Source organism: Lepisosteus platostomus, chromosome 11 (assembly GCF_059453375.1).
Source record: "Lepisosteus platostomus isolate fLepPlt1 chromosome 11, fLepPlt1.hap1, whole genome shotgun sequence".
In the NCBI taxonomy this organism is placed as follows: domain Eukaryota; kingdom Metazoa; phylum Chordata; class Actinopteri; order Semionotiformes; family Lepisosteidae; genus Lepisosteus; species Lepisosteus platostomus.
In genome coordinates, this window is record NC_142621.1 from 26,242,607 (window position 1) to 26,257,866 (window position 15,260).

The window sequence follows — 15,260 nt, forward strand, 5'->3', positions numbered from 1 at the left end:
ATCTTCAGGTTTACTACTGATTACAGAACTGTAGAATTTGTTTAATAAACACCTACAATTACAAAATTCCAAAGCTTTTCAATCATATGGCTGTATGAAAAGAATAATATGTATGTACTGAGATCAAAACTTTTTAAAGGGAAACACGCAATAAGTTGCAGGTATCATAAAATAATACATTAAGAAGGAATCCTTCATTATCTTCAGATTGTTTAATTTCCAGCCACAACATGTACATACATTATATTCAACATTTCTGTAATCCACATTTTGTTATAAAAACATTTACAGTATCTATTGATCTAAACTATCTGAAATAACTATTCAACTAAAAGGATGTTTTCTTTGTGGCACAGCTTCTACTGAGATCATTAGCACGGAGAATAGAGATGTTACCATTGCTAATGAGAAAAGTTCTAAAATCACCAAAGGTCAGTATTTTCATTTGTTTCTAGAAAAAATAAAGGTTTTGAAAAAAGTTATGTTTTGACAAATTTTCCAATGCAGCTGCAGAGAAATTCAGTGGGTGCTGAGATACTGAAAGATATTGTGAAAGACAATGGAACATATAATCCAAAAAATCAGTTTAGTTCAATTCAGTTTTATTTGTATAGCTAATTCAGATAAAAACATGTCAATGATTAATTCACAAGTGTTGGGTTTTGAAAGCTTTGGTAACATCTACTGTTAAGGCTGAAAAAGGTTCCAATTAAGTCTGGGGATCTCTGGGCAGCCATTGTGCCACAGTCTGGTGCAGTAAAAGTGTTGTGAGCTAAGGTGTGAAAATGATTTAAATTATATGGGTAAACAGATAAATAAATCTTAATCAGCATCCTAATTGTATCTATGAATAAATACATGTTTTTTGCCTTTTTTGGATGTTAATTGGATTGATCACTTTTTTATGCATGCCATGAGAATTCTAATGCGACAATAATTCTTTTCTCTCCACTGAAGAGGTGACTACTGATTCCAAATGGTTTCATGAAGTCCCTCTGATCAGTCAGCTGTCTGATGGGTAAGTCCTACATTCTGCAGTTGTGGTATGTTAAGCATCAGTGCTTACATAAAGTTTTTATTTTAAGCATTTTAAGTATGGTGATACGTAAATGTTTAAAGAGCAACTGTTTTCTATTTTGAGCTCACTTCCCAAGCTGAGTTCGTGAAATTGCTTTTTCTCTCTTTGCGAATGCATGAATCAGTCTGTTAACAGTACAGAACATGTGCATATTGTTGTGTTAGCTCATGTGCATTTTTCCAAATCCTAGATATAGTTTACCATAGACTGACTTTGTTGTAATGACTAGAACATTGACATTGAACACTGAACCTTCGCAAAAATAAACTGTTGTATTGTACTTATGTATAACTCTGATCATACTGCATTACAACAATAATATATTAGTCATATTAAAACAAATTTCTATCATAATAACAATTTGTTGTGGCACCGGTATAAAATGTGAAGTTTTGCTGAAGTATTGACAGTGGGAGAAATGTCTGGTCGTGTTTGAATGGATGTTATGTTTCAATCAACAACCACCAGAGGGCAGTAACAACTAAGTAACACTAAGTCATCAAATGTGTTGGAAACGCATTTTGGGCTTTGTCCTGAAAGATGCAGCAACAACATACAGTTGTATGCAAACGTTTGGGCACCTCTGGTCAAACTGCCTGTTTCACAGAATCTTTAAATTCTCTAAGGTCTAATCTCTATGAAGTTAACAGGGTACAAACATAAACATGACATATTTCTGCACATTTCAATGCAGAATTACTATTTATTTTCTGAATTGAACTGTATTTGTCATGTGTCAATTATGAGGTACCCAGTATGAAACTGGTTAGATACATTGCGCCTGACCAAGTAGTTGTTGTTGAAAACACAATGATGTAAATTACCAGTGATCTTGCTTCACATAGGAACACGATTGTACCATACTCGCTAAAGTGTTATGGAACAGTTGCAGTTTGAAGTTTAAGATTTATCATTTCCAATGTGCTATTTTGTTGTGGTGATTTTTATTTTATAAGCCTCTCATATTAAAGTAAAAACCTAAGCAAGTTTTAGACATCCAGTAGGTAAATTGAAAAAGTACGAACACAATCGTGGTTAGGAGGCCATCTTTTTTACACAGGAATATGCTTTAAAATAGATTAATTGTTCTGCCACTAGAAAAGATGCCTATATATTGTTAATTAGTCACCATTTTTTATTATTGCAAAATATAGTTCGTATTTTGTCCATGTAGTAGCAATGTCACACTAATTAATTTTTATCATAATGTTTTTTAGTGAAAGGAAGGTGATTGAGAAAAGTTTATATGGACAGGTAAGGTACACTGCTTATCTGAATGTAATGGATGCATTTTATTTTTCCAGATAGCTCCTTGAGGTTAAAATGCACAGTGTCATAACTAAAGAACAAATGTAAAGAAATATGTTAATTTGTTCCTTCAGTACAGTAAATCCTGAAATTTAGTCCACCTAGCTGTTGCTTAGTGGTTCCTTCCCTGACATGTTCAGCTCAGCTCCCACTAGGTTTTGATTGTGGCTGCCCTGGCGTTAGAGCCACATAGCCACTCCTCAGAGCAGAGATATTCCACTATGCCAAAGGTCTGCGCCTCTTTGCCAGAGAATATTAAGCTGTCAAGGTTCCAAGGGGGTGACTTCACTTTCTACCATAGACTCGATGCCAAAAGAACCCTTTGACACTGCCTCCTCTGGAATGAAACAGGGGTCTGCACATTTAATTATTTATAAATTAAGGGATCCACTTAAAATGTGCAATACTGACCATTCTATTTCTTTGGTTAGACTGGTATTCTGTTGTTCTTGCTTCATTTATATATTAGAAATACTGTACTGTATATATTTTTCTAGACATACAACAGTATATCTATAATAGATTTTTACTATACTGTATAGACAACAGTATATTTGTATTAGTTGCGTCTGTGCTGGCATTCAAAATTTGGTTGCAAATTTCTAAATGTTAACATGGGAAACAATGAACCCTGACAAGTAAGTAAAAGTAGGTCTTATATTGATAGGTGTACTGTATACTGAACATTTTTCGTGCTCTGTGGTTACTTTTGTACTATTGCTTTAAAACAGATAACAACGGAAGAGCTTAACGAAATGGCGGAGAATATAGTGGTGTGGGTGGCAGCGTCTATCATCAGAGTGCTGCTTCCAGCCATCTCGCTTTACAGTGAAGAGAGGAGCAGGAGCGTGTCTCACTGCTCCTTTGAGTCCCCGGTTTACTTCAGCAGTAGTGAGGAGGCCACCCTGAGTTCTCATTCTCTGCTTGGTACTGAGTCAGGGTCCACATGGCAGTCCCAGAGTAGGAGCAGTAGCTTCTGGTCAACGAGATGCAGGATCTCCACTCCCTTCCCTTCACCCCTCTCGTCCTCGGGTAGTTCAGGAGAAGAAACAGGGAAAAATACACCCTGCTTTAAATCCAGAACACCCTCGAAGGAGATTGTGGTTGCTGATGGAGGAGAAGATGCTGGAAAGCCCCTCTCAGAACCTTTGAAGGACCTTTTTGGAATCACTAAGTCAAGTATAATTACAAAAGCAGAACGTATAGTACAGGATGTCCTTAGCAGAGCCCTCACTGAAGCACAGCTTCCTGCTCAGCTGATGGAACCCCAGTGTTGTGCGTTAGGTGTCTTGATTACCCGCTGCAGATCGAATAACCTTGCCACTGAACTTGTGGATGGTGTTCTTGGACTTGTCATCTCTGCCTTGTCAGAAAATAAGCAAAAAATTCCCACCCCTAAGACTGTGCGTGTTAATCTAGAAGCACAGACAGAATCTGTAGCCTCAGAGGTTGCCAGTGAGATTATACAAGTTGTCTCTGGAAGACTCCAGCCTTTTTTCACAAGCGCTGTTGAGTCAGGGTCAACCTGTAGACTCCTGGGTGGCCATGGTGGTGACCTACATGTAATAGGACAATCCCAGAGACTCCACTCAGAACAATATGATGAGGCGGAGTTAGCTGTCACGGCAACAGAAATAATCAGTACTGTCTTACAAGAAGTCAAGAGTGAATTCTGCAAAGCAAATACTGAAAATAAGATGAGTGACGTGAAAGAAACATATTCAGGCGATAACCAATCAATGAGTGACTTTGTGTCAGCAATTCTGAAAAATTTAGAAACGATTTCACCCTCCTCCAGCTTATCTGTGGAGAAGAACTACCTTCTTCAGAGTCCTGATGCCCTGCAGAATGAGAGAGATGAGGCAAAAGTGACTAAGAAAAGAACAAATGGCAGTAGCCCCCCATCTTTCAAATTAAAGTCTCACTCCTCGGAATCAAGTGTGGGAATGGAAAGAGCAAACAGTGATATTGCTTTTGGGATCTCTAAAGCCAAAATCATTGAAATTGCTGAGCAGATAGTATCTCAGATCATTGAAAAAACAAAGTGGGATTTCACCCCTGTGGGTAACAATTTACATGAGAGTAACTCAAAACAGTCATTATTGCTCCCAGAAGCTGCAGAAATCTCCATTTTGGAAAAAAGAAGTCCAAAATCTCAGATTCCCAACAATAGGGTCACTGTTATTGCCAAGGACATTGTAAATTCTGTTTTTGAAAATATTTTGTTTGCACTGAATTGTATTGAAACAAATAAATATCTGCAAGAATCCAATAAAAATGTTGCTGCTGATCCTCAAACTTCTAGAGGCAGCACAGAAAGAGGATCCATTGATCATACTTTTGACTTTAGTTCAGTTGCAAAAGGCATCGTAAGGACTATATTTGGAAAGCTCAAATCTTTACTCACCCAGACTAAAGAAGATGTATCTAGTTCCAGTTCTCCTGCTCAAATCAATGCAAAGAGCTCAAGCGTGAGCTCTTCATCAAAAACTTCAGTGTTTTCTGATTCTGTGTCAGATATTTCAGATTTGTGCACCTATACAGTAGAAACTGCTGGAGCCATTTGTGAAGCAATGAAAAAAGAGTTAGACCAGGAGATTTATTGCACAACAGTGGCAAAGAAGGCTTCAGATGAAAGCCTTCTGGCTAGAGAGGTTGTTACTTCAGTTTTGGAGTACCTTGAAGAGCAATATATTTTAGACACCATTAAAAGCCCTTCACCATATCCTAAAGACTGGGAGAGAGATGCTTCTACATTTATAAGAGAGGAGAGTATTCAAGATCAATCAAAATCCCAGATATCTCCTGTTGAAGAAATCATATTATCTGATATTGATAAGGCAACAGGACAAGTCCCTAATCAAATTACAATGGAGATTTGTAGATATCCTCCAAAGGTGGTGTCATCTGAGAACATTTCTTCAAAACAGCAAATTGGGCAAATGGACATGAACTTGGTTGAGGACAATTTGAGTGTTTCCTCTTCTGGAGAGAGCATCATATCAGATGGAGAAGGTGAAGGATCAGAGAAGATGCCGAGGACCTCCAGCTCTGTATTCCATCGTACAGCAACAAGGATAATAAGTGAAATTATTGAAAAAGCAGCTGCAAAATTTATATCTTCTGGACTTGCCCATCTCCCAGAGCAACCAAACAGTACAGCTGATGATGTATGTAAAACACCGGATGCAACAAAACATGCTCAAGAAGCAATGTCCTCAGACTCTTCTTCTCATGTGCAAACCACTGAACTGGCTTCAGATATTGTTGTTGATGTTTTAGAAAAACTACATTACGCTACATGCTTTGAGAAGATTTCTTTCTCAACAGACTACAAAGATAAATTAGAAAGTTCTGATACAGCCCTGTTACCAGGAACATCAGAAATTAAAACTGATACTAGAAGAGCTGAGCACCTTAGGACAATGACTGAGGAACTCTTCAAAACTGTGAAGAACAAACTGAAACACTTTTGGAATCAGAAGAGCCTGTCTTTGTTCAAAGCAAGGAAAGTTTTATCTGCTAAAGAGCAGAGATCAGCAGATTCACTTGAGATGTTTCCTCCTTCAGTCCAGGTTTCACACCTGAGCTTTAGTGAACCACACTTGACTAAGAAAAGCATGTCAGTAACAAACTCGGCACCCCGTAAGCATCTTAGTGAAGATTCAGAACCTTTAGGTGTGTTAATGAACGTTGATTTCTCAAGGCAAAGCAGGACTACTCAGGAAAATCAGGCAAATTTAATCATCTGTGCCAAGGATGTTGGCAGTCAGATATTGCAAACAATCAGGAGTGAAATAAATAGGGGTGATGACAAAGGATGTTGCTCAGGAGCAAGAGCAAAACCCTCAGAAGAAACCCTTCAAGCAAGTGAACTGGTGGATTCTGTTTTATCTACATTTGAAAATCTTAAAGTTTCAGATGTGGTCTTAAAGCCAGATTATGAAACAATGCACCTCTCTGGTGAACAATATGGGAAAGACAGGATGTCTAGTGCAGAAGACACTGTCCATAAAGAATACACTAAAAGTAACCGTAGAGAATATTCTGTTCAACGTTTCCCACCCATAAATGTGCCTGGGATGGTGATTGATTCTTATACAGATGACACAGAAGTCATGACTCGGGACACTCCCTATAGACCCTTGACTGATGCTTCATCAAAGCTTCAGGATCAACCTACACCTACAGCAGAACAAGAAAATGAATTGACATGTAAAAGCAATCGAGTTCCCCGGTCCCGTGTTTGGAAGAAACCCTCTACTGCAAATGACATGGGACTAGGTGAACAAGAGTTCATGGAACTTCCTTGCAGAAGCAATGTGATAGATGATTCATTTACAGCTCAAAACAACTTAAATGCTGCAGAACAAAAGAGAGGCTCAGAGAAAACAACAGTTGACAATGTTGAGGAAGGAGACCAGCCAAGCCCTCTCATTTCACCAAAGCTTGACTTCTCAGCAGAACACATAGCCCGTGCAGAGTGTGCAGTGTCTGACATTGAAATTGTTGCCATGGGTATTGTTGACATTATTATGGGCAAACTTGATGTAACGGTGGCCTCAGATACAAAAAGCAAGTCTAGAGCAAGCCAAAAGAAATCGGAGTGTGCTGCTGGTCTCGTCACTGAGAATATAGCATTTCAAACCCACTCCAATAATGTTAATTTGAACATTGAAAAGCTTTCAGCTGAAGAGGCGTCCTGGGCATCTCAAGTACCAGGAGCCACAGCAAAGCACAATCTCCCCCCACTGCAGACAAGGGTTTCAGACGAGCCTAAGGACCAAGTCAGGACCTCCACAGAGAGTCCTACAATGAGTCCTATTGAAAGGAAAGTGGAACAACTTGTCTCGAGTGGATCTCTGCGTGTATTTTCAGAAGAACTTGTCAAAAATGTTTTCCATTTAATTTTGAAATCGGGAATTGCAGTACAATTGGGCACAGCTCACAAATCTAATTCAGATCCAATTTTAAAGAGCCCCCTAGTAGTTCAGGATTTATCCCATCCAAAGTCCCCGGAGCTTTCTGTGCAGTTGTTGTATTCATTTACTGAGAAATCAGTGAAAAGGCTGTTGAAGCAGTGCCTCAGTTTTCCCGATTCTCCAACGTTTGACACAAATGAGAAGGATGTTTCACTTTTTCAAGACTGTGATACAAATACGGAATTGAAGTCTTCCCAAAGGATTTCAGAGAAAGTGTCTCTGACTGTCAAGGATCACAGACCACAGAAAAGTACTGAACCATCAGTGCCCAGTTCACAGATGTACCATGATGCAATTAATCAGCTTTCCAGCTTGCTTGTAAAGTCTGTCATGGATGTTTTGTCTGCTGCATGTGATTTATCAATGGAGCCTGAAGAGAGTGAAAATCAAGGTAAGAAGGAAATCAAATCAAATCATTTAAAAGTGTATTAACATTTTAGTTGCTATGAAGTACAAGTTAAAAACTGTAGTGACTGTATATAAATATACAGTACCTTGATTTTCTATCTGTTGTATCTTTTAAAAGTTTTTGACGTATTTAGACCAATATAGTGTAGGCCATGACTATGAATGAGAGAATGAGTGAATATAGCCATATATTCAGAAGCCATATATAACGTATCTGTGAATATGGCTGCTTCTTTGTTTGTAGTTATCTGAGCTCCAAGATGTAATAGTTTTACAGGAACATGAAGCTTTATACTCAAATAATTTGTGATGCCTGTCATTCGTTACTTCTCAATATAATTTAGTTTTTGTTTCATGCTTTCTGATATTTTGCTTCACTATCATTAAATGAAAAGCTCTTTGTTAACATAGGTAATATACCAGCAGCCAGGGTGACATCAGAAATTGAGAAGAGTTCTTCTGAGGAACTGAAAAGAGACTCCCACCTTGAAAACAATTCTGAAATCAAACCACTCCCTGTAGAAATGTTGAATATTGAACCGGTTTCCTCAGTTGGGCTCCAGGAAATTTCTATGGCTAAATCAACAGAATCACTTAATATGACTTTAGTGTGTACTGAGACTGTGGAAAACATCATAACACAGCTGCTATTGCAGATATACCCTACTTTGATAAAAGAGGAAACTTCTACAGAAATCCCAGGGAAGATGTCTGTGTCTTTGCTGAGTCAGATAGCTGTGGACCTCTTTGACAGTGTGTTGCAGGACTTGTCCAAAAACCAGGAGATAACAGTTGTGAAACAGGATAATGATGTGTTTCATGAACCACACAAGATTCAGCAGGTTGCCAGCTCTGTTCACAATGATTTGCTGTGCCAAACTGGATCCCAACAGGTTCTACAGAAAGCTGTAGCCACCAGAAATGAGACAGTGGTCAAAACCATAATCAGTTCTATGGTGACCAACATTTCCAAGCTGACACATTCAGCTTCCCAATGTTCATCCCTTTCACCAGAGACCAGTATTAGCAGAGAAGCAAGTGAGATCATTGATAGGGTGATGGGTGATATTAAAATAACTAGTGAGCACAACAAAAAGGCAACACCCAGTGCTCAGTCTTCTGAAATTTCTCTTGTTTCTTCTGAAATAGTACATGGAGTCACAGATAATCTGCTAAAGAAAATTCAGTGTTCTAATAAGAAAAAAGATTGCTTAGCTTCTGAGACCCCAGAGAAACCTGGAGATTATCTGGTTCAAAGAGTCCAGGGTCTAGAAGGAGTACAGCAGTGTAAGGCTTCAGGGAAGACAGTTAAGAAGACTAAGAAGAGCTCCTCAAGCCCAGACTGTATGAAAACACAACCTCTGGAGTCCTCTTCGCATGATGTGAAGGTTGATGAACTGATGAGTGATATTAGAATCGCTAGTGAGCACAACAAAGAGGCAACACCCAGTGCTCAGTCTTCTGAAGTTTCTCTTGTTTCTTCTGAAATAGTACATGGAGTCACAGATAATCTGCTAAAGAAAATTCAGCTAAACTGTTCCAGCACTGAGTCCAGTACTCCTCAAGCTGCCATTGATATGGAAACCCGGAGCACTGGGCAGCTCATGTGCACCAAAATGGACCAGTTAGAACCTTCACCTGTTATTGGTCGAACAGTCAGAAATAAAAAACTGCAGTCTCCTATGACAAAGTCTCCAAAAGGCTTTTCTCCAACAGTTCCAAGTGGGTTTGAAAGCAGTTTCCAGCCAGAAGACACTATGGATAAGCCCTGCTCATCACGTTCCCTAGGAGAAGCTGTTGGTGTGACACCTTGTTCTAATAAGAAAAAAGATTGCTTAGCTTCTGAGACCCCAGAGAAGCCTGGAGATTATCTGGTTCAAAGAGTCCAGGGTCTAGAAGGAGTACAGCATTGTAAGGCTTCAGGGAAGACATTTAAGAAGACTAAGAAGAGCTCCTCAAGCCCAGACTGTATGAAAACACAACCTCTGGAGTCCTCTACGCATGATGTGAAGGTTGATGAGCTGATGAGTTATATTAGAATCGCTAGTGAGCACAACAAAGAGGCAACACCCAGAGTTCAGTCTTCTGAAGTTTCCCTTGTTTCTTCTGAAATAGTACATGGAGTCACAGATAATCTGCTAAAGAAAATTCAGCTAAACTGTTCCAGCCCTGAGTCCAGTACTCCTCAAGCTGCCATTGATATGGAATCCCGGAGCACTGAGCAGCTCATGTGCACCAAAATGGACCAGTTAGAACCTTCACCTGTTATTGGTCGAACAGTCAGAAGTAAAAATCTGCAGTCTCCTATGACAAAGTCTCCAAAAGGCTTTTCTCCAACAGTTCCAGGTTGGTTTGAAAACAGTTTCCAGCCAGAAGACACTATGGATAAGCCCTGCTCATCACGTTCCCTAGGAGAAGCTGTTGGTGTGACACCTTGTTCTAATAAGAAAAAAGATTGCTTAGCTTCTGAGACCCCAGAGAAGCCTGGAGATTATCTGGTTCAAAGAGTCCAGGGTCTAGAAGGAGTACAGCATTGTAAGGCTTCAGGGAAGACATTTAAGAAGACTAAGAAGAGCTCTTCAAGCCCAGACTGTATGAAAACACAACCTCTGGAGTCCTCTACGCATGATTTGAAGGTTGATGAGCTGATGAGTTATATTAGAATCGGTAGTGAGCACAACAAAGAGGCAACACCCAGAGCTCAGTCTTCTGAAGTTTCCCTTGTTTCTTCTGAAATAGTACATGGAGTCACAGATAATCTGCTAAAGAAAATTCAGCTAAACTGTTCCAGCCCTGAGTCCAGTACTCCTCAAACTGCCATTGATATGGAATCCCGGAGCACTGAGCAGCTCATGTGCACCAAAATGGACCAGTTAGAACCTTCACCTGTTATTGGTCGAACAGTCAGAAGTAAAAAACTGCAGTCTCCTATGACAAAGTCTCCAAAAGGCTTTTCTCCAACAGTTCCAAGTGGGTTTGAAAACAGTTTCCAGCCAGAAGACACTATGGATAAGCCCTGCTCATCACGTTCCCTAGGAGAAGCTGTTGGTGTGACACCTTGTTCTAATAAGAAAAAAGATTGCTTAGCTTCTGAGACCCCAGAGATGCCTGGAGATTATCTGGTTCAAAGAGTCCAGGGTCTAGAAGGAGTACAGCATTGTAAGGCTTCAGGGAAGACAGTTAAGAAGACTAAGAAGAGCTCCTCAAGCCCAGACTGTATGAAAACACAACCTCTGAAGTCCTCTTCGCATGATGTGAAGGTTGATGAGCTGATGAGTGATATTAGAATTGCTAGAGAGCACAACAAAGAGGCAACACCCAGTGCTCAGTCTTCTGAAGTTTCCCTTGTTTCTTCTGAAATAGTACATGGAGTCACAGATAATCTGCTAAAGAAAATTCAGCTAAACTGTTCCAGCCCTGAGTCCAGTACTCCTCAAGCTGCCATTGATATGGAATCCCGGAGCACTGAGCAGCTCATGTGCACCAAAATGGACCAGTTAGAACCTTCACCTGTTATTGGTCGAACAGTCAGAAGTAAAAAACTGCAGTCTCCTATGACAAAGTCTCCAAAAGGCTTTTCTCCAACAGTTCCAAGTGGGTTTGAAAACAGTTTCCAGCCAGAATACACTATGGATAAGCCCTGCTCATCACGTTCCCTAGGAGAAGCTGTTGATGTGACACCTTGTTCTAATAATAAAAAAGATTGCTTAGCTTCTGAGACCCCAGAGAAGCCTGGAGATTATCTGGTTCAAAGAGTCCAGGGTCTAGAAGGAGTACAGCATTGTAAGGCTTCAGGGAAGACATTTAAGAAGACTAAGAAGAGCTCCTCAAGCCCAGACTGTATGAAAACACAACCTCTGGAGTCCTCTACGCATGATGTGAAGGTTGATGAGCTGATGAGTTATATTAGAATCGGTAGTGAGCACAACAAAGAGGCAACACCCAGAGCTCAGTCTTCTGAAGTTTCCCTTGTTTCTTCTGAAATAGTACATGGAGTCAAAGATAGTCTGCTAAAGAAAATTCAGCTAAACTGTTCCAGCCCTGAGTCCAGTACTCCTCAAGCTGCCATTGATATGGAATCCCGGAGCACTGAGCAGCTCATGTGCACCAAAATGGACCAGTTAGAATCTTCACCTGTTATTGGTCGAACAGTCAGAAGTAAAAAACTGCAGTCTTCTATGACAAAGTCTCCAAAAGGATTTTTTCCAACAGTTCCAAGTGGGTTTGATAACAGTTTCCAGCCAGAAGACACTATGGATAAGCCCTGCTCATCACGTTCCCTAGGAGAAGCTGTTGGTGTGACACCTTGTTCTAATAAGAGAAAAGATTGCTTAGCTTCTGAGACCCCTGAGAAGCCTGGAGATTATCTGGTTCAAAGAGTCCAGGGTCTAGAAGGAGTACAGCATTGTAAGGCTTCAGGGAAGACAGTAAAGAAGACTAAGAAGAGCTCCTCAAGCCCAGACTGTATGAAAACACAACTTCTGGAGTCCTCGTCGCATGATGTGAAGGTTGATGAGCTGATGAGTGATATTAGAATCGCTAGTGAGCACAACAAAAAGGCAACACCCAGTGCTCAGTCTTCTGAAGTTTCTCTTGTTTCTTCTGAAATAGTACATGGAGTCACAGATAATCTGCTAAAGAAAATTCAGCTAAACTGTTCCAGCCCTGAGTCCAGTACTCCTCAAGCTGCCATTGATATGGAAACCCGGAGCACTGAGCAGCTCATGTGCACCAAAATGGACCAGTTAGAACCTTCACCTGTTATTGGTCGAACAGTCAGAAGTAAAAAACTGCAGTCTCCTATGACAAAGTCTCCAAAAGGCTTTTCTCCAACAGTTCCAAGTGGGTTTGAAAACAGTTTCCAGCCAGAAGACACTATGGATAAGCCCTGCTCATCACGTTCCCTAGGAGAAGCTGTTGGTGTGACACCTTGTTCTAATAAGAAAAAAGATTGCTTAGCTTCTGAGACCCCAGAGAAGCCTGGAGATTATCTGGTTCAAAGAGTCCAGGGTCTAGAAGGAGTACAGCATTGTAAGGCTTCAGGGAAGACATTTAAGAAGACTAAGAAGAGCTCTTCAAGCCCAGACTGTATGAAAACACAACCTCTGGAGTCCTCTACGCATGATTTGAAGGTTGATGAGCTGATGAGTTATATTAGAATCGGTAGTGAGCACAACAAAGAGGCAACACCCAGAGCTCAGTCTTCTGAAGTTTCCCTTGTTTCTTCTGAAATAGTACATGGAGTCACAGATAATCTGCTAAAGAAAATTCAGCTAAACTGTTCCAGCCCTGAGTCCAGTACTCCTCAAGCTGCCATTGATATGGAATCCCGGAGCACTGAGCAGCTCATGTGCACCAAAATGGACCAGTTAGAACCTTCACCTGTTATTGGTCGAACAGTCAGAAGTAAAAAACTGCAGTCTCCTATGACAAAGTCTCCAAAAGGCTTTTCTCCAACAGTTCCAAGTGGGTTTGAAAACAGTTTCCAGCCAGAAGACACTATGGATAAGCCCTGCTCATCACGTTCCCTAGGAGAAGCTGTTGGTGTGACACCTTGTTCTAATAAGAAAAAAGATTGCTTAGCTTCTGAGACCCCAGAGAAGCCTGGAGATTATCTGGTTCAAAGAGTCCAGGGTCTAGAAGGAGTACAGCATTGTAAGGCTTCAGGGAAGACATTTAAGAAGACTAAGAAGAGCTCCTCAAGCCCAGACTGTATGAAAACACAACCTCTGGAGTCCTCTTCGCATGATGTGAAGGTTGATGAGCTGATGAGTTATATTAGAATCGGTAGTGAGCACAACAAAGAGGCAACACCCAGAGCTCAGTCTTCTGAAGTTTCCCTTGTTTCTTCTGAAATAGTACATGGAGTCACAGATAGTCTGCTAAAGAAAATTCAGCTAAACTGTTCCAGCCCTGAGTCCAGTACTCCTCAAGCTGCCATTGATATGGAATCCCGGAGCACTGAGCAGCTCATGTGCACCAAAATGGACCAGTTAGAATCTTCACCTGTTATTGGTCGAACAGTCAGAAGTAAAAAACTGCAGTCTTCTATGACAAAGTCTCCAAAAGGATTTTTTCCAACAGTTCCAAGTGGGTTTGATAACAGTTTCCAGCCAGAAGACACTATGGATAAGCCCTGCTCATCACGTTCCCTAGGAGAAGCTGTTGGTGTGACACCTTGTTCTAATAAGAGAAAAGATTGCTTAGCTTCTGAGACCCCTGAGAAGCCTGGAGATTATCTGGTTCAAGGAGTCCAGGGTCTAGAAGGAGTACAGCATTGTAAGGCTTCAGGGAAGACAGTAAAGAAGACTAAGAAGAGCTCCTCAAGCCCAGACTGTATGAAAACACAACTTCTGGAGTCCTCGTCGCATGATGTGAAGGTTGATGAGCTGATGAGTGATATTAGAATCGCTAGTGAGCACAACAAAAAGGCAACACCCAGTGCTCAGTCTTCTGAAGTTTCTCTTGTTTCTTCTGAAATAGTACATGGAGTCACAGATAATCTGCTAAAGAAAATTCAGCTAAACTGTTCCAGCCCTGAGTCCAGTACTCCTCAAGCTGCCATTGATATGGAAACCCGGAGCACTGAGCAGCTCATGTGCACCAAAATGGACCAGTTAGAACCTTCACCTGTTATTGGTCGAACAGTCAGAAGTAAAAAACTGCAGTCTCCTATGACAAAGTCTCCAAAAGGCTTTTCTCCAACAGTTCCAAGTGGGTTTGAAAACAGTTTCCAGCCAGAAGACACTATGGATAAGCCCTGCTCATCACGTTCCCTAGGAGAAGCTGTTGGTGTGACACCTTGTTCTAATAAGAAAAAAGATTGCTTAGCTTCTGAGACCCCAGAGAAGCCTGGAGATTATCTGGTTCAAAGAGTCCAGGGTCTAGAAGGAGTACAGCAGTGTAAGGCATCAGGGAAGACAGTTAAGAAGACTAAGAAGAGCTCCTCAAGCCCAGACTGTATGAAAACACAACCTCTGGAGTCTTCTTCGCATGATGTGAAGGTTGATGAGCTGATGAGTGATATTAGAATCGGTAGTGAGCACAACAAAGAGGCAACACCCATAGCACAGTCTTCTGAAGTTTCCCTTGTTTCTTCTGAAATAGTACATGGAGTCACAGATAATCTGCTAAAGAAAATTCAGCTTAACTGTTCCTGCCCTGAGTCCAGTGCTGAAGATCTGAAGAGACCTCTGCAAACCCTGAGTGAAATGGTTATAAGTATTACTGAATCTGTGATCATGCAGTTATCAGCTGTTCCAGGAATTACTATAGGCACACCTGACCATGACAGATGCATCTTTATTCAGCCTTTGGATACAGACCAAATGATTGAAAAAGTGTACAATGACTTGCTGCAAGAAAGTGGCTCCCTTATTGCATTATACGATGCAATAATGTCCAAAAATCACGAAGTGTCCAAAGCCATTATTGTATCTTTGGTTAAAGAGCTCTCAAAGCCATACTTTTCAACAGCTGAGTCT

General features: G+C 40.7%; 1 long non-coding RNA gene across 1 annotated transcript in view; it reads left to right on the forward strand.

Annotated features, from left to right (window-relative positions):
* LOC148652275 (uncharacterized) overlaps positions 1 to 15,260 on the forward strand; it is a 74,143-nt gene that overhangs the window by 14,900 nt on the left and 43,983 nt on the right. The gene's annotated exons all lie outside the window — the stretch shown is intronic.